We start from the raw sequence: 20,000 nt of genomic DNA on the forward strand, positions 1-20,000 counted from the left end.
CTATCCTCCTCGTCTCTCTACTGTGATGTACAGTTCTCTATCCTCCTCCTCGTCTCTCTCTCTGCTGTGATGTACAGTTCTCTATCCTCCTCGTCTCTCTCTCTACTGTGATGTACAGTTCTCTATCCTCCTCGTCTCTCTACTGTGATGTACAGTTCTCTATCCTCCTCGTCTCTCTCTCTGCTGTGATGTACAGTTCTCTATCCTCCTCGTCTCTCTACTGTGATGTACAGTTCTCTATCCTCCTCGTCTCTCTCTCTCTCTACTGTGATGTACAGTTCTCTATCCTCCTCGTCTCTCTGCTGTGATGTACAGTTCTCTATCCTCCTCGTCTCTCTACTGTGATGTACAGTTCTCTATCCTCCTCGTCTCTCTCTCTACTGTGATGTACAGTTCTCTATCCTCCTCGTCTCTCTCTCTCTACTGTGATGTACAGTTCTCTATCCTCCTCCTCGTCTCTCTCTCTGCTGTGATGTACAGTTCTCTATCCTCCTCGTCTCTCTACTGTGATGTACAGTTCTCTATCCTCCTCGTCTCTCTACTGTGATGTACAGTTCTCTATCCTCCTCGTCTCTCTCTCTGCTGTGATGTACAGTTCTCTATCCTCCTCGTCTCTCTCTCTGCTGTGATGTACAGTTCTCTATCCTCCTCGTCTCTCTCCCTCTGCTGTGATGTACAGTTCTCTATCCTCCTCGTCTCTCTCTCTGCTGTGATGTACAGTTCTCTATCCTCCTCGTCTCTCTACTGTGATGTACAGTTCTCTATCCTCCTCGTCTCTCTACTGTGATGTACAGTTCTCTATCCTCCTCGTCTCTCTCTCTGCTGTGATGTACAGTTCTCTATCCTCCTCGTCTCTCTGCTGTGATGTACAGTTCTCTATCCTCCTCGTCTCTCTCTCTGCTGTGATGTACAGTTCTCTATCCTCCTCGTCTCTCTCTCTCTCTACTGTGATGTACAGTTCTCTATCCTCCTCGTCTCTCTACTGTGATGTACAGTTCTCTATCCTCCTCGTCTCTCTACTGTGATGTACAGTTCTCTATCCTCCTCGTCTCTCTACTGTGATGTACAGTTCTCTATCCTCCTCGTCTCTCTCTCTCTCTACTGTGATGTACAGTTCTCTATCCTCCTCGTCTCTCTCTCTCTCTACTGTGATGTACAGTTCTCTATCCTCCTCGTCTCTCTACTGTGATGTACAGTTCTCTATCCTCCTAGTCTCTCTCTCTCTACTGTGATGTACAGTTCTCTATCCTCCTCGTCTCTCTACTGTGATGTACAGTTCTCTATCCTCCTCGTCTCTCTCTCTCTACTGTGATGTACAGTTCTCTATCCTCCTCGTCTCTCTACTGTGATATACAGTTCTCTATCCTCCTCGTCTCTCTACTGTGATGTACAGTTCTCTATCCTCCTCGTCTCTCTCTCTCTCTACTGTGATGTACAGTTCTCTATCCTCCTCGTCTCCCTACTGTGATGTACAGTTCTCTATCCTCCTCGTCTCTCTACTGTGATGTACAGTTCTCTATCCTCCTCGTCTCTCTACTGTGATGTACAGTTCTCTATCCTCCTAGTCTCTCTCTCTCTACTGTGATGTACAGTTCTCTATCCTCCTCGTCTCTCTACTGTGATGTACAGTTCTCTATCCTCCTCGTCTCTCTCTCTCTACTGTGATGTACAGTTCTCTATCCTCCTCGTCTCTCTCTCTACTGTGATGTACAGTTCTCTATCCTCCTCGTCTCTCTCTCTACTGTGATGTACAGTTCTCTATCCTCCTCGTCTCTCTCTCTACTGTGATGTACAGTTCTCTATCCTCCTCGTCTCTCTCTCTACTGTGATGTACAGTTCTCTATCCTCCTCGTATTAATGTATCTTTCTCTCTCTGTTCTTGTGTGAGAGACAATCCCAGTCTAACAGGTCTCTTCTTGTCACTCTGTAGCTCCGTGGTGGGACCTCTCCCCTCCCCCTCACCTCCTCTCTTTCCTGTCTTCTAGGCCACGCTGCGGAGAAAGAGAGACAGGCAGAGAGATGGAGAGAGAGAGACATATTTGCATCTTATTGAAAGAAGTTGAACCAAAACATCCCTTATAGAGCTAGCTAGGTATTCTAACCAAGTTGTGTCTCTGAAACATCCCTTATAGAGCTAGCTAGGTATTCTAACCAAGCTGTGTCTCTGAAACATCCCTTATAGAGCTAGCTAGGTATTCTAACCAAGTTGACATCTCTGAAACATCCCTTATAGAGCTAGCTAGGTATTCTACCCAAGTTGACCTCTCTGAAACACCCCTTATAGAGCTAGCTAGGTATTCTAACCAAGTTGACGTCTCTGAAACATCCCTTATAGAGCTAGCTAGGTATTCTAACCAAGTTGTGTCTCTGAAACATCCCTTATAGAGCTAGCTAGGTATTCTAACCAAGTTGTGTCTCTGAAACATCCCATATAGAGCTAGCTAGGTATTCTAACCAAGTTGTGTCTCTGAAACATCCCTTATAGAGCTAGCTAGGTATTCTAACCAAGTTGTGTCTCTGAAACATCCCATATAGAGCTAGCTAGGTATTCTAACCAAGTTGACGTCTCTGAAACATCCCTTATAGAGCTAGCTAGGTATTCTAACCAAGTTGACGTCTCTGAAACATCCCTTATAGAGCTAGCTAGGTATTCTAACCAAGTTGACATCTCTGAAACATCCCTTATAGAGCTAGCTAGGTATTCTACCCAAGTTGACGTCTCTGAAACATCCCTTATAGAGCTAGCTAGGTATTCTAACCAAGTTGACGTCTCTGAAACATCCCCTATAGAGCTAGCTAGGTATTCTAACCAAGTTGTGTCTCTGAAACATCCCTTATAGAGCTAGCTAGGTATTCTAACCAAGTTGACGTCTCTGAAACATCCCTTATAGAGCTAGCTAGGTATTCTAACCAAGTTGTGTCTCTGAAACATCCCTTATAGAGCTAGCTAGGTATTCTAACCAAGTTGACGTCTCTGAAACATCCCCTATAGAGCTAGCTAGGTATTCTAACCAAGTTGTGTCTCTGAAACATCCCTTATAGAGCTAGCTAGGTATTCTAACCAAGTTGACGTCTCTGAAACATCCCTTATAGAGCTAGCTAGGTATTCTAACCAAGTTGACATCTCTGAAACATCCCTTATAGAGCTAGCTAGGTATTCTAACCAAGTTGTGTCTCTGAAACATCCCTTATAGAGCTAGCTAGGTATTCTAACCAAGTTGACCTCTCTGAAACATCCCTTATAGAGCTAGCTAGGTATTCTAACCAAGCTGTGTCTCTGAAACATCCCATATAGAGCTAGCTAGGTATTCTAACCAAGCTGTGTCTCTGAAACATCCCTTATAGAGCTAGCTAGGTATTCTAACCAAGCTGTGTCTCTGAAACATCCCTTATAAAGCTAGCTATGTATTCTAACCAAGCTGTGTCTCTGAAACATCCCTTATAGAGCTAGCTAGGTAATCTAACCAAGTCGTGTCTCTGAAACATCCCTTATAGAGCTAGTTAGGTATTCTAACCAAGTTGACGTCTCTGAAACATCCCTTATAGAGCTAGCTAGGTATTCTAACCAAGCTGTGTCTCTGAAACATCCCTTATAGAGCTAGCTAGGTATTCTAACCAAGTTGTGTCTCTGAAACATCCCTTATAGAGCTAGCTAGGTATTCTAACCAAGTTGACGTCTCTGAAACATCCCTTATAGAGCTAGCTAGGTATTATACCCAAGTTGTGTCTCTGAAACATCCCTTATAGAGCTAGCTAGGTATTCTAACCAAGTTGACGTCTCTGAAACATCCCTTATAGAGCTAGCTAGGTATTCTAACCAAGTTGACATCTCTGAAACATCCCTTATAGAGCTAGCTAGGTATTCTAACCAAGTTGACGTCTCTGAAACATCCCTTATAGAGCTAGCTAGCTATTCTAACCAAGTTGTGTCTCTGAAACATCCCTTATAGAGCTAGCTAGGTATTCTAACCAAGTTGACGTCTCTGAAACATCCCTTATAGAGCTAGCTAGGTATTCTAACCAAGTTGACGTCTCTGAAACATCCCTTATAGAGCTAGCTAGGTATTCTAACCAAGTTGACGTCTCTGAAACATCCCTTATAGAGCTAGCTAGGTATTCTAACCAAGTTGACGTCTCTGAAACATCCCTTATAGAGCTAGCTAGGTATTCTAACCAAGTTGACATCTCTGAAACATCCCTTATAGAGCTAGCTAGGTATTCTAACCAAGTTGACGTCTCTGAAACATCCCTTATAGAGCTAGCTAGCTATTCTAACCAAGTTGTGTCTCTGAAACATCCCTTATAGAGCTAGCTAGGTATTCTAACCAAGTTGACGTCTCTGAAACATCCCTTATAGAGCTAGCTAGGTATTCTAACCAAGTTGACGTCTCTGAAACATCCCTTATAGAGCTAGCTAGGTATTCTAACCAAGTTGACGTCTCTGAAACATCCCTTATAGAGCTAGCTAGGTATTCTAACCAAGTTGACGTCTCTGAAACATCCCTTATAGAGCTAGCTAGGTATTCTAACCAAGCTGTGTCTCTGAAACATCCCTTATAGAGCTAGCTAGGTATTCTAACCAAGTTGACGTCTCTGAAACATCCCTTATAGAGCTAGCTAGGTATTCTAACCAAGTTGACGTCTCTGAAACATCCCTTATAGAGCTAGCTAGGTATTCTAACCAAGTTGACGTCTCTGAAACATCCCTTATAGAGCTAGCTAGGTATTCTAACCTAGTTGACCTCTCTGAAACATCCCTTATAGAGCTAGCTATGTATTCTAACCAAGTTGACGTCTCTGAAACATCCCTTATAGAGCTAGCTAGGTATTCTAACCAAGTTGTGTCTGAAACATCCCTTATAGAGCTAGCTAGGTATTCTAACCAAGTTGACGTCTCTGAAACATCCCTTATAGAGCTAGCTAGGTATTCTAACCAAGTTGTGTCTCTGAAACATCCCTTATAGAGCTAGCTAGGTATTCTAACCAAGTTGTGTCTCTGAAACATCCCTTATAGAGCTAGCTAGGTATTCTAACCAAGCTGTGTCTCTGAAACATCCCTTATAGAGCTAGCTAGGTATTCTAACCAAGCTGTGTCTCTGAAACATCCCTTATAGAGCTAGCTAGGTATTCTAACCAAGTTGACGTCTCTGAAACATCCCTTATAGAGCTAGCTAGGTATTCTAACCTAGTTGACGTAACAGTACTACAGGTTTAACACACCACAGTACTACCTAACACACCACAGTACTACCTAACACACCACAGTACTACCTAACACACCACAGTACTACCTAACACACCACAGTACTACCTAACACACCACAGTACTACCTAACACACCACAGTACTACCTAACACACCACAGTACTACAGGGTTAACACACCACAGTACTACCTAACACACCACAGTACTACAGGTCCAAGTCAGTAGAATAATTTATTACAGATGTTTAATTCATTTCTTTGTTGGTAATATAACATTAATTACAGGTTTAAAAGCTGATAGCATTTACAGAGCATACAAACTTACTGAAACACTAGAGCCAGACTTTACTAAGCAGGGAGCATATTTACACTATGGGCTGAGAGAGGGAGGGGGAGAGAGAGAGGGGGAGGGGGAGAGAGAGCGAGAGAGAGGAAGGGAGGGGGAGAGAGAAAGAGAGAAAGGGGGGAAAAGAGAGAGAGAGAGGAAGGGAGGGGGAGAGAGAAAGAGAGAAAGGGGGGAAAAGAGAGAGAGAGAGCAGGGGAGATGGAGGGAGAGAGAGAGAGAGCAGGGGAGATGGAGGGAGAGAGAAGGGGAGATGGAGAGAGAGAGCAGGGGAGATGGAGGGAGAGAGAAGGGGAGATGGAGGGAGAGAGAGAGGAGGGAGAGAGAGCAGGGGAGATGGAGGGAGAGAGAGAGGAGGGAGAGAGAGCAGGGGAGATGGAGGGAGAGAGAGAGGAGGGAGAGAGAGCAGGGGAGATGGAGGGAGAGAGAGAGGAGGGAGAGAGAGCAGGGGAGATGGAGGGAGAGAGAAGGGGAGATGGAGGTAGAGAGAGAGGAGGAGGAGAGCAGGGGAGATGGAGGGAGAGAGAGAGGAGGGAGAGAGAGCAGGGGAGATGGAGGGAGAGAGAGAGGAGGGAGAGAGAAGGGGAGATGGAGGTAGAGAGAGAGCAGGGGAGATGGAGGGAGAGAGAGAGCAGGGGAGATGGAGGGAGAGAGAAGGGGAGATGGAGGGAGAGAGAGAGGAGGGAGAGAGAGCAGGGGAGATGGAGGGAGAGAGAGAGGAGGGAGAGAGAGCAGGGGAGATGGAGGAGAGAGAGAGGAGGGAGAGAGAGCAGGGGAGATGGAGGGAGAGAGAGAGGAGGGAGAGAGAGCAGGGGAGATGGAGGGAGAGAGAGAGCAGGGGAGATGGAGGGAGAGAGAGATCAGGGGAGATGGAGAGAGAGAGAGAGCAGGGGAGATGGAGAGAGAGAGAGAGAGCAGGGGAGATGGAGAGAGAGAGAGAGAGCAGGGGAGATGGGAGAGAGAGAGAGAGAGAGCAGGGGAGATGGAGAGAGAGAGAGAGCAGGGGAGATGGAGGGAGAGAGAGAGCAGGGGAGATGGAGGGAGAGAGAGAGAGAGCAGGGGAGATGGAGAGAGAGAGAGAGTAGGGGAGATGGAGGGAGAGAGAGAGTAGGGGAGATGGAGGGAGAGAGAGAGAGCAGGGGAGATGGAGAGAGAGAGAGCAGGGGAGATGGAGAGAGAGAGAGAGAGCAGGGGAGATGGAGGGAGAGAGAGAGAGCAGGGGAGATGGAGAGAGAGAGAGCAGGGGAGATGGAGAGAGAGAGAGCAGGGGAGATGGAGAGAGAGAGAGCAGGGGAGATGGGAGAGAGAGAGAGAGCAGGGGAGATGGAGGGAGAGAGAGAGAGCAGGGGAGATGGAGAGAGAGAGAGAGAGCAGGGGAGATGGAGAGAGAGAGAGAGAGCAGGGGAGATGGAGAGAGAGAGAGCAGGGGAGATGGAGGGAGAGAGAGAGAGTAGGGGAGATGGAGGGAGAGAGAGCAGGGGAGATGGAGGGAGAGAGAGAGCAGGGGAGATGGAGGGAGAGAGAGAGAGTAGGGGAGATGGAGGGAGAGAGAGAGTAGGGGAGATGGAGGGAGAGAGAGAGTAGGGGAGATGGAGGGAGAGAGATGGAGGGGAAGACGGAGGGAGAGAGAGGTGGAGGGGAAGACGGAGGGAGAGAGAGATGGAGGGGAAGACGGAGGGAGAGAGATGGAGGGGAAGACGGAGGGAGAGAGATGGAGGGGAAGACGGAGGGAGAGAGATGGAGGGGAAGACGGAGGGAGAGAGATGGAGGGGAAGACGGAGGGAGAGAGAGATGGAGGGAGAGAGAGAGAGTAGGGGAGATGGAGGGAGAGAGAGAGTAGGGGAGATGGAGGGAGAGAGAGAGAGCAGGGGAGATGGAGGGAGAGAGAGAGTAGGGGAGATGGAGGGAGAGAGAGAGAGCAGGGGAGATGGAGGGAGAGAGAGAGAGTAGGGGAGATGGAGGGAGAGAGAGAGTAGGGGAGATGGAGGGAGAGAGAGAGAGTAGGGGAGATGGAGGGAGAGAGAGAGTAGGGGAGATGGAGGGAGAGAGATGGAGGGGAAGACGGAGGGAGAGAGATGGAGGGGAAGACGGAGGGAGAGAGAGATGGAGGGGAAGACGGAGGGAGAGAGATGGAGGGGAAGACGGAGGGAGAGAGATGGAGGGAAGACGGAGGGAGAGAGATGGAGGGGAAGACGGAGGGAGAGAGAGATGGAGGAGAGAGAGAGAGTAGGGGAGATGGAGGGAGAGAGAGAGTAGGGGAGATGGAGGGAGAGAGAGAGAGCAGGGGAGATGGAGGGAGAGAGAGAGTAGGGGAGATGGAGGGAGAGAGAGAGAGCAGGGGAGATGGAGGGAGAGAGAGCAGGGGAGATGGAGAGAGAGAGAGAGAGTAGGGGAGATGGAGGGAGAGAGAGAGAGTAGGGGAGATGGAGGGAGAGAGAGAGTAGGGGAGATGGAGGGAGAGAGAGAGAGCAGGGGAGATGGAGGGAGAGAGAGCAGGGGAGATGGAGAGAGAGAGAGAGAGAGCAGGGGAGATGGAGAGAGAGAGAGAGAGCAGGGGAGATGGAGAGAGAGAGAGAGAGCAGGGGAGATGGAGGGAGAGAGAGAGAGCAGGGGAGATGGAGGGAGAGAGAGAGCAGGGGAGATGAGGGAGAGAGAGAGAGCAGGGGAGATGGAGAGAGAGAGAGAGAGAGCAGGGGAGATGGAGGGAGAGAGAGGAGGGAGAGAGAGAGCAGGGGAGATGGAGGGAGGACAACATAGTTTCAGTGTGATCTTTGCTCCAGTCGTTTATTACTGCAGCTCGATAAGGGTCAGCACATCGACAGGTTAAGAGGACGACAGGTGAAGTGGCACCTCGACACCGAGGTCAGTTTAGAGTTGACCTCTGTATCGGTTCAGGTTCGGAGCTGAAGACTTACGCTGATCCGAGATCTGTGCCTAAAGGGAAATGTCTAAATTACATTCAGCCCCACTGATTCAGACTCTCTGATGGTTGAGGACAGGACTGGGGGGGTTTAGTTACCTAATCCTATCAGGACTGGGGGGGTTTAGTAACCTAATCCTATCAGGACTGGGGGGGTTTAGTTACCTAATCATATCAGGACTGGGGGGGTTTAGTTACCTAATCCTCTCAGGACTGGGGGTTTAGTAACCTAATCCTATCAGGACTGGGGGTTTAGTTACCTAATCATATCAGGACTGGGGGGGTTTAGTTACCTAATCCTCTCAGGACTGGGGGTTTAGTAACCTAATCCTATCAGGACTGGGGGGGTTTAGTTACCTAATCCTCTCAGGACTGGGGGGGTTTAGTTACCTAATCCTCTCAGGACTGGGGGTTTAGTTACCTAATCCTATCAGGACTGGGGGTTTAGTTACCTAATCATATCAGGACTGGGGGTTTAGTTACCTAATCCTCTCAGGACTGGGGGTTTAGTTACCTAATCCTATCAGGACTGGGGGGGTTTAGTTACCTAATCCTCTCAGGACTGGGGGGGTTTAGTTACCTAATCCTATCAGGACTGGGGGGGTTTAGTTACCTAATCCTATCAGGACTGGGGGGGTTTAGTTACCTAATCCTATCAGGACTGGGGGGGTTTAGTTACCTAATCCTCTCATGACTGGGGGGGTTTAGTTACCTAATCCTATCAGGACTGGGGGGGTTTAGTTACCTAATCCTATCAGGACTGGGGGGGTTTAGTTACCTAATCCTCTCAGGACTGGGGGGGTTTAGTTACCTAATCATATCAGGACTGGGGGGGGTTTAGTTACCTAATCCTCCCAGGACTGGGGGGGTTTAGTAACCTAATCCTATCAGGACTGGGGGGTTTAGTAACCTAATCCTATCAGGACTGGGGGGGTTTAGTAACCTAATCATATCAGGACTGGGGGGGTTTAGTTACCTAATCATATCAGGACTGGGGGGGTTTAGTTCCCTAATCATATCAGGACTGGGGGTTTAGTTACCTAATCCTATCAGGACTGGGGGGGTTTAGTTCCCTAATCATATCAGGACTGGGGGGGGTTTAGTAACCTAATCATATCAGGACTGGGGGGGTTTAGTAACCTAATCCTATCAGGACTGGGGGGGTTTAGTAACCTAATCCTATCAGGACTGGGGGGGTTTAGTAACCTAATCCTATCAGGACTGGGGGGGTTTAGTAACCTAATCCTATCAGGACTGGGGGGGTTTAGTAACCTAATCCTATCAGGACTGGGGGGGTTTAGTAACCTAATCCTCTCAGGACTGGGGGGGTTTAGTAACCTAATCCTATCAGGACTGGGGGTTTAGTAACCTAATCATATCAGGACTGGGGGTTTAGTAACCTAATCCTATCAGGACTGGGGGGGTTTAGTAACCTAATCCTATCAGGACTGGGGGGGTTTAGTAACCTAATCCTCTCAGGACTGGGGGGGTTTAGTTACCTAATCCTCTCAGGACTGGGGGGGTTTAGTTACCTAATCCTATCAGGACTGGGGGTTTAGTTACCTAATCCTATCAGGACTGGGGGTTTAGTTACCTAATCCTATCAGGACTGGGGGGGTTTAGTAACCTAATCCTATCAGGACTGGGGGGGATTAGTTACCTAATCCTCTCAGGACTGGGGGTTTAGTTACCTAATCCTATCAGGACTGGGGGGGGTTTAGTAACCTAATCCTCTCAGGACTGGGGGGGTTTAGTTACCTAATCCTCTCAGGACTGGGGGGTTTAGTTACCTAATCCTATCAGGACTGGGGGTTTAGTTACCTAATCCTCTCAGGACTGGGGGTTTAGTTACCTAATCCTCTCAGGACTGGGGGTTTAGTTACCTAATCCTATCAGGACTGGGGGTTTAGTTACCTAATCCTATCAGGACTGGGGGTTTAGTTACCCAATCCTCTCAGGACTGGGGGTTTAGTTACCTAATCCTATCAGGACTGGGGGTTTAGTTACCTAATCCTATCAGGACTGGGGGTTTAGTTACCTAATCCTATCAGGACTGGGGGGGGTTTAGTTACCTAATCCTATCAGGACTGGGGGGGTTTAGTTACCTAATCCTATCAGGACTGGGGGGGTTTAGTTACCTAATCCTATCAGGACTGGGGGGGTTTAGTAACCTAATCCTATCAGGACTGGGGGTTTAGTTACCTAATCCTCTCAGGACTGGGGGTTTAGTTACCTAATCCTATCAGGACTGGGGGTTTAGTTACCTAATCCTCTCAGGACTGGGGGTTTAGTAACCTAATCCTCTCAGGACTGGGGGTTTAGTTACCTAATCCTATCAGGACTGGGGGGGTTTAGTTACCTAATCCTATCAGGACTGGGGGGGGGTTAGTAACCTAATCCTATCAGGACTGGGGGTTTAGTTACCTAATCCTCTCAGGACTGGGGGTTTAGTAACCTAATCCTCTCAGGACTGGGGGTTTAGTTACCTAATCCTATCAGGACTGGGGGTTTAGTAACCTAATCCTATCAGGACTGGGGGTTTAGTTACCTAATCCTATCAGGACTGGGGGTTTAGTAACCTAATCCTATCAGGACTGGGGGTTTAGTTACCTAATCCTCTCAGGACTGGGGGGGTTTAGTTACCTAATCCTCTCAGGACTGGGGGTTTAGTTACCTAATCATATCAGGACTGGGGGGGGTTTAGTTACCTAATCCTCTCAGGACTGGGGGTTTAGTTACCTAATCCTCTCAGGACTGGGGGTTTAGTAACCTAATCCTATCAGGACTGGGGGTTTAGTAACCTAATCCTATCAGGACTGGGGGTTTAGTAACCTAATCCTATCAGGACTGGGGGTTTAGTTACCTAATCCTCTCAGGACTGGGGGTTTAGTTACCTAATCCTCTCAGGACTGATAGAGAGTCAAAGTGATGGCAGTGACCATAATGTTAAATGACAGACGTACAATAGACTTTTTGAAACCTTCAAAGTGTGTGCACACACAGTTGTGTGTTGTAATGCGTCTTCAGTCTTTATGAAAGAGTCTTTGTGCAGTAGAACAATGACACGTTGAGGAGACTAAAAGCTCTTTTATAAAGCAACAGAAACCACTGGAGCAGGAACTCTGTCTGTCTGTCTGTCTGTCTGTCTGTCTGTCTCTCTCTCTTTGTCTCTCTCTCTCCTCTCTGTCTCTCTCCTCTCTCTGGCTCTCTCTCTCCAGAGACAGGGATCTGCTCTCTCTACTGCTGTGTGAGAGACCGGGATCTACTCTCTCTACTGCTGTGTGAGGGACAGGGATCTGCCCTCTCTACTGCTGTGTGAGGGACAGGGATCTGCTATCTCTACTGCTGTGTGAGAGACAGGGATCTGCTCTCTCTACTGCTGTGTGAGAGACAGAGACAGGGATCTGTTCTCTCTACTGCTGTGTGAGGGACAGGGATCTGCTCTCCCTACTGCTGTGTGAGGGACAGGGATCTGCTCTCCCTACTGCTGTGTGAGGGACAGGGATCTGCTCTCTCTACTGCTGTGTGAGAGACAGAGATCTGCTCTCCCTACTGCTGTGTGAGAGACAGGGATCTGCTCTCTCTACTACTGTGTGAGAGACAGAGACAGGGATCTGTTCTCTCTACTGCTGTGTGAGGGACAGGGATCTGCTCTCTCTACTGCTGTGTGAGAGACAGAGATCTGCTCTCCCTACTGCTGTGTGAGAGACAGAGATCTGCTCTCCCTACTGCTGTGTGAGAGACAGGGATCTGCTCTCCCTACTGCTGTGTGAGAGACAGAGACAGGGATCCACACTCCTCTGGTCGTTAGCCATGCGCGAGCAGGCTGGTGAATCTAGTGGAAGGAGCCAGAGAGCTGGTCAAAACAACTGGAAAGGGAGGGGTGATTTTAGAGAGGCGGGACTACTCTCCTATCCTATCACACAGGGTGTGGGTGTGTCCTCTTTAATCAGGGTGGGTTTGTCCTCAAATCAGGGTGTTTCTGTGGGCGTGTCCTCTTTAATCAGGGTGTTTCTGTGGGCGTGTCCTCTTTAATCAGGGTGTTTCTGTGGGCGTGTCCTCTTTAATCAGGGTGTTTCTGTGGGCGTGTCCTCTTTCGGAGGTGTGTCTTTCTCGGCTTCCTCCCCCGTGGGTGTGTCCTGACCAGTCTCCTCCCCTTCTGATGCAGCTGAAAGGGGTGTGTCTCCCTCTGCCTCTAGGGGCGTGTCTTGCTCAGTGGGCGTTCCCATCTCTGCTTCAGCTGTCTCTTGAATTGTTGTTTCGGTTTCAGTCTCCTCCTCCTCTTCCTCCTCCTCCTCTTCCTCCATCGCCGACCCTTCCACTTCCTCCTTTGGCTCCTTCCCTTCTCTCTTCTCTAGCTCCTCCTCCTCCTCCTCCTCCTCCTCCTCTCTGATAGCCGTATCAGTGCCGAGGTGTGTGTGTGAGCCGAGCGCGTGCAGGTGGTCAGCCGGGGGTAGCAGGGTCAGTGACTCGACGCTCAGAGAGTCTGTGTTGTCGTCTGTCAGTAGAGAGATGTTAGGCTGGGAGGCAGGGGTGAGGCTGGGGGCCAGGACAGACGGGACAGGGGAACAAGAACCGGTTAACTCTCCTCCTCTTCCTCCTCCCTCTCCACCGGAGGACGAAGGAGGGGTGTGCTCCAAGAACGTCTCCTCATCTGAGGAGGAAGAGGGGTTAATGTTAGCTCAACCGGTTAGCTACAGACAACTGCTATCTAAGCCTAGCATCCAGAGCTAACGAAAGCTACAGACGACTGCTATCTAAGCCTAGCATCTAGAGCTAACGATAGCTACAGACAACTTCTAAGCCTAGCATCTAGAGCTAATGATAGCTACAGACAACTGCTATCTAAGCCTAGCATCTAGAGCTAACAATCGCCACTATCTAAGCCTAGCATCTAGAGCTAACGATCGCTACAGACAACTGCTAACGATCGCTACAGACAACTGCTATCTAAGCCTAGCATCTAGAGCTAACCATCGCTACAGACAGCTGCTATCTAAGCCTAGCATCTAGAGCTAACAGTAGCTACAGACAACTGTTATCTAAGCCTAGCATCTAGAGCTAACGATAGCTACTATCTAAGCCTAGCATCTAGAGCTAACGATCGCTACAGACAACTGCTATATAAGCCTAGCATCTAGAGCTAACGATCGCTACAGACAACCGCTATCTAAGCCTAGCATCGAGCTATCTGTAGCTATCGTTTGCTCTAGATGCTAGGCTAATATAGCAGCTGTCTGTAGCTATATTTAGCTCTAGATGCTAGGCTAATATAGCAGTTGTCTGTAGCGATTGTTATCGCTAGATGCTAGGCTTAGATAGCAGCAAATGATCATTGAAGATATCAGACAACTGCTATCTAAGCCTAGCATCTAGAGCAAACGATCGCTACAGACAACTGCTATCTAAGCCTAGCATCTAGAGCTAACGATCGCTACAGATCGCTGCTATCTAGGCCTAGCATCTAGAGCTAACGATCGCTACAGACAACTGCTGTCTAAGTCTAGCATCTAGAGCTAATGATAGCTACTATCTAAGCCTAGAATCTAGAGCAAACAATAGCTACTATCTAAGCCTAGCATCTAGAGCTAACAATAGCTACTATCTAAGCCTAGCATCTAGAGCTAACGATAGCTACTATCTAAGCCTAGCATCTAGAGCTAACGATAGCTACTATCTAAGCCTAGCATCTAGAGCTGACGACTGCTATCTAAGCCTAGCATCTAGAGCTAACGGTAGCTACAGACGACTGCTATCTAAGCCTAGCATCTAGAGCTAACGATAGCTAGAGACAACTGTTATCAAAGCCTAGCATCCAGAGCTAACGGTAGCTACAGACGACTGCTATCTAAGCCTAGCATCTAGAGCTAACGATAGCTAGAGACAACTGTTATCAAAGCCTAGCACATATAGTACTGGTGTGTCTGTTACCTGTAGGGCTGTTGGCTGATATCGTACTGGTGTGTGTGTGTGTTACCTGTAGGGCTGTTGGCTGATATCGTACTGGTGTGTGTGTGTGTGTGTTACCTGTAGGGGTGTTGGCTGATATCGTACTGGTGTGTGTGTGTGTGTTACCTGTAGGGCTGTTGGCTGATATCGTACTGGTGTGTGTGTGTGTGTGTTACCTGTAGGGGTGTTGGCTGATATCGTACTGGTGTGTGTGTGTGTGTGTTACCTGTAGGGGTGTTGGCTGATATCGTACTGGTGTGTGTGTGTGTGTGTTACCTGTAGGGCTGTTGGCTGATATCGTACTGGTGTGTGTGTGTGTGTTACCTGTAGGGCTGTTGGCTGATATCGTACTGGTGTGTGTGTGTGTGTGTGTTACCTGTCGGGCTGTTGGCTGATATCGTACTGGTGTGTGTGGTACCTGTAGGGGTGTTACCTGTAGGGCTGTTACCTGTAGGGCTGTTACCTGTAACAGAGTCACATCGTCCGGTGCCTGAGGAGGGTGGGGAGGGGGAGGAGAGGGGGACAGGCTGTGCTGAGAGACACAGTGGGCCACCGCAAACCCTGCAATACAACACACACACACACACGTGTAATTATAAATAAAAAAATCAAAATAACAATTAGATTGAGTTGGTATGTCAATAAACACATGGATGCAGGACACACTGAGGTAAACAGAACAACACATCCCTGAGTGCTAGACACTTAAGTCTCTCTGTCTCTGGGTGCTAGACACTTAAGTCTCTCTGTCTCTGTCCCAGTCTCTCTCTCTCTGAGTGCTAGACACTTAAGTCTCTCTGTCTCTCTGGGTGCTAGACACTTAAGTCTCTCTGTCTCTGTCCCAGTCTCTCTCTGTCTCTCTGGGTGCTAGACACTTAAGTCTCTCTGTCTCTGTCCCAGTCTCTCTCTCTCTCTCTCTCTCTCTCTGGGTGCTAGACACTTAAGTCTCTCTGTCTCTGTCCCAGTCTCTCTCTCTCTCTCTCTCTGGGTGCTAGACACTTAAGTCTCTCTGTCTCTGTCCCAGTCTCTCTCTGTCTCTCTGGGTGCTAGACACTTAAGTCTCTCTGTCTCTGTCCCAGTCTCTCTCTCTCTCTCTGGGTGCTAGACACTTAAGTCTCTCTGTCTCTGTCCCAGTCTCTCTCTCTCTCTGGGTGCTAGACACTTAAGTCTCTCTGTCTCTGTCCCAGTCTCTCTCTGTCTCTCTGGGTGCTAGACACTTAAGTCTCTCTGTCTCTGTCCCAGTCTCTCTCTCTGGGTGCTAGACACTTAAGTCTCTCTGTCTCTGTCCCAGTCTCTCTCTGTCTCTCTGGGTGCTAGACACTTAAGTCTCTCTGTCTCTGTCCCAGTCTCTCTCTCTCTCTCTGGGTGCTAGACACTTAAGTCTCTCTGTCTCTGTCCCAGTCTCTCTCTCTCTCTGGGTGCTAGACACTTAAGTCTCTCTGTCTCTGTCCCAGTCTCTCTCTGTCTCTCTGGGTGCTAGACACTTAAGTCTCTCTGTCTCTGTCCCAGTCTCTCTCTCTCTGGGTGCTAGACACTTAAGTCTCTCTGTCTCTGTCCCAGTCTCTCTCTCTCTCTGAGTGCTAGACACTTAAGTCTCTCTGTCTCTGTCCCAGTCTCTCTCTCTCTCTCTCTCTGGGTGCTAGACACTTAAGTCTCTCTGTCTCTGGGTGCTAGACACTTAAGTCTCTCTGTCTCTGTCCCAGTCTCTCTCTCTCTCTGAGTGCTAGACACTTAAGTCTCTCTGTCTCTGTCCCAGTCTCTCTCTGTCTCTCTGGGTGCTAGACACTTAAGTCTCTCTGTCTCTGTCCCAGTCTCTCTCTGTCTCTCTGGGTGCTAGACACTTAAGTCTCTCTGTCTCTGTCCCAGTCTCTCTCTCTGAGTGCTAGACACTTAAGTCTCTCTCTCTCTCTCTCTGGGTGCTAGACACTTAAGTCTCCCTGTCTCTCTCCCAGTCTCTCTCTCTCTCTCTCTGGGTGCTAGACCACTAAACAGTCTCTCTCTCTCTCCCAGTCTCTCTCTCTCTCTGTGTGCTAGACCACTAAACAGTCTCTCTCTCTCTCTGGGTGCTAGACCACTAAACAGTCTCTCTCTATCTCTGGGTGCTAGACCACTAAACAGTCTCTCTCTCTCTCTCTGGGTGCTAGACCACTAAACAGTCTCTCTCTCTCTCTGGGTGCTAGACCACTAAACAGTCTCTCTCTCTGGGTGCTAGACCACTAAACAGTCTCTCTCTCTCTCTGGGTGCTAGACCACTAAACAGTGTCTCTCTCCCAGTCTCTCTGTCTCTGTCCCAGTCTCTCTCTCTCTGGGTGCTAGACCACTAAACAGTGTCTCTCTCCCAGTCTCTCTGTCCCAGTCTCTCTCTCTCTGGGTGCTAGACCACTAAACAGTGTCTCTCTCCCAGTCTCTCTGTCTCTGTCCCAGTCTCTCTCTCTCTCTCTGGGTGCTAGACCACTAAACACTGTCTCTCTCCCAGTCTCTCTCTCTCCCTCTCCCAGTCTCTCTCTCTCACTCTGGGTGCTAGACCACTAAACACAGTCTCTCTCCCAGTCTCTCTCTCTCCCTCTCCCAGTCTCTCTCTCTCTCTCTGGGTGCTAGACTACTAAACACCGTCTCTCTCCAAGTCTCTCTCTCTCTCTCTGGGTGCTAGACTACTAAACACAGTCTCTCTCCAAGTCTCTCTCTCTCCCTCTCCCAGTCTCTCTCTCTCTCTCTGGGTGCTAGACTACTAAACACCGTCTCTCTCCAAGTCTCTCTCTCTCTCTGGGTGCTAGACCACTAAACACAGTCTCTCTCCCAGTCTCTCTCTCTCCCTCTCCCAGTCTCTCCCTCTCTCTGGGTGCTAGACTACTAAACACAGTTTCTCTCCCAGTCTCTCTCTCTCCCTCTCCCAGTCTCTCTCTCTCTCTGGGTGCTAGACTACTAAACACCGTCTCTCTCCCAGTCTCTCTCTCTCTCTGGGTGCTAGACTACTAAACACAGTCTCTCTCCCAGTCTCTCTCTCTCCCTCTCCCAGTCTCTCCCTCTCTCTGGGTGCTAGACTACTAAACACAGTTTCTCTCCCAGTCTCTCTCTCTCCCTCTCCCAGTCTCTCTCTCTCTCTGGGTGCTAGACTACTAAACACCGTCTCTCTCCCAGTCTCTCTCTCTCTCGCTCTCTGGGTGCTAGACCACTAAACACAGTCTCTCTCTCCCTCTCTCTCTCTGGGTGCTAGACCACTAAACACAGTCTCTCTCCCAGTCTCTCTCTCTCCCTCTCCCAGTCTCTCTCTCTCTCTCTGGGTGCTAGACTACTAAACACCGTCTCTCTCCCAGTCTCTCTCTCTCCCTCTCCCAGTCTCTCTCTCTCTCTCTGGGTGCTAGACTACTAAACACCGTCTCTCTCCCAGTCTCTCTCTCTCTCCCAGTCTCTCTCTCTCTCTCTCTGGGTGCTAGACTACTAAACACCGTCTCTCTCCCAGTCTCTCTCTCTCCCTCTCCCAGTCTCTCTCTCTCTCCCAGTCTCTCTCTCGCTCTCTGGGTGCTAGACTACTAAACACCGTCTCTCTCCCAGTCTCTCTCTCCCTCTCTCCCTCTGGGTGCTAGACACTAAACATCCAACCTACAGAACGACCCAGTGTGTGTACCATCCAAGAAGTTACACCCAGCTTTATTCTGAAATCGATTAAATAAAACAGTTTTTTGTTTGTTGTTGAAATGTTTGGAAATGTATAAAAAACAACACAGAAAGTTTTACATAGTATTCAGACCCTTTGCGATGAGACTCGAAATTGAGCTCTGGTGCATCCTGTTTCCATTGAGATGTTTCTACAACTTGATTGGAGTCCACCTAAATTCAATTGATTGGACAGGATTTGGAAAGGCAAGATTTAACTCTTTGGCCTGAATGCCAAGCGTCACGTCTGGAGGAAACCCGGCACCATCCCTACGGTGAAGCATGGTGGTGGTGGCAGCATCATGCTGTGGGGATGTTTTTCAGCGGCAGGGACTGGGAGACTAGTCAGGATCGAGGGAAAGATGAACGGAGCAAAGTACAGAGAGATCCTTGATGAAAACCTGTTCCAGAGCCCTCAGGACCTCAGACTGGGGCGTAGCACACAGCCAAGACAACACAGGAGTGGCTTCGGGACAAGTCTCTAAATGTCCATGAATGACTCAGCCAGAGCCCGGACTTTAACCTGTTCGAACGTCTCTGGAGAGACCATGCAGCGACGCTCCCCATCCAACCTGACAGAGCTTGAGAGGATCTCCAGAGAAGAATGGGAGAAACTCCCCAAATACAGGTGTGCCAAGATTGTAGGGTGAAACCCAAGATGACTCAAGGCTGTAATTGCTGCAAAAGGTGCTTCAACAAAGTACTGAGTAAAGGGTCTGAATACTTATGTAACGGTGATATTTCAGATATTTTTATTTATTATACAAAATGTTTTTTCCTTCATCATTATGGGATATTGTGATGTCATTATGGGGTATTGTGATGTCATTATGGAGTATTGTGATGTCATTATGGAGTATTGTGATGTCATTATGGGGTAGGTTGATGAGGGGGAAAAAAACGATTGAATCCATTTTAGAATAAGGCTGTAACGTAACAAGACGTGGAGAAGGAGTCTGAATACACTGTTCAGCTTACACAGATTAAGAGGAAATTCCACCACTTAGTTACATAGAAACCAACCTCATTCTAGGACACGAAACCCCTCCTGTTAAAGCTGAAATGATACCAACTCCATTCTAGGACACGAAACCCCTTCTGGTACAGCTGAAATGATACCAACCCCATTCTAGGACACGCTGAAATGATACCAACCCCATTCTAGGACACTAAACCCCTTCTGTTACAGCTGAAATGATACCAACCCCATTCTAGGACACTAAACCCCTTCTGTTACAGCTGAAATGATACCAACCTCATTCTAGGACACACTAAACCTCTTCTGTTACAGCTGAAATGATTCCAACCTCATTCTAGGACACTAAACCCCTTCTGTTACAGCTGAAATGATACCAAACCCCATTCTAGGACACTAAACCCCTTCTGTTACAGCTGAAATGATACCAACCCCATTCTAGGACACTAAACCTCTTCTGTTACAGCTGAAATGATACCAACCCCATTCTAGGACACACTAAACCTCTTCGAGCTGAACATACACCTGGTGTGTTTGTTGGCGTTCGTTTCCTTGTTCCTTGTCAATCATTGGCTCGTTGGTGAAATGAGCATTGAGACAATATCTTTAAGTAAATCATTCATTCATTTATACATGTAATTGAAGACAGAAGTTGACAACAGGAACATAAGCAACGTTTCCCAGTAAGTTCCGCAAAATAGAAAAAGGTCTCAAGTTGCTTTTATTAAACCCGAAGTCCAGCCCTTGTGATGTAACTGCATAACTCATTACCTTCTACTCATCAAACCAAGCCCATGCATACACAGCTATATAAACTTACAAGAGAGGCCTAGGCAGTAAATGTCCACTACACCAAAGTTGATTTATAGAACCCGAAGTCCAGCCCTTGTGATGTCACTGCATACCTCATTACCTTCTACTCATCAAACCAAGCCCATGCATACACAGCTATA

The 20,000-nt window shown here is 48.4% G+C and overlaps 1 long non-coding RNA gene and 1 pseudogene across 1 annotated transcript; both read right to left on the minus strand.

Annotated features, from left to right (window-relative positions):
* Window positions 1-9,526: 9,526 nt before the first annotated feature.
* On the minus strand, window positions 9,527-10,654 carry LOC127918047 (uncharacterized). Its single transcript, XR_008098548.1, has 3 exons — window positions 10,574-10,654; window positions 9,935-9,967; window positions 9,527-9,541 (listed from the first exon to the last, which is right to left on the minus strand). It is a non-coding gene; the product is annotated as an uncharacterized LOC127918047 (long non-coding RNA).
* A 1,839-nt stretch (window positions 10,655-12,493) lies between these two features.
* LOC127918044 (protein CLEC16A-like) overlaps window positions 12,494-20,000 on the minus strand; it is an 88,710-nt pseudogene continuing 81,203 nt past the window's right edge.

Source organism: Oncorhynchus keta, unplaced genomic scaffold (assembly GCF_023373465.1).
Source record: "Oncorhynchus keta strain PuntledgeMale-10-30-2019 unplaced genomic scaffold, Oket_V2 Un_contig_1289_pilon_pilon, whole genome shotgun sequence".
Taxonomy (NCBI): Eukaryota; Metazoa; Chordata; class Actinopteri; order Salmoniformes; family Salmonidae; genus Oncorhynchus; species Oncorhynchus keta.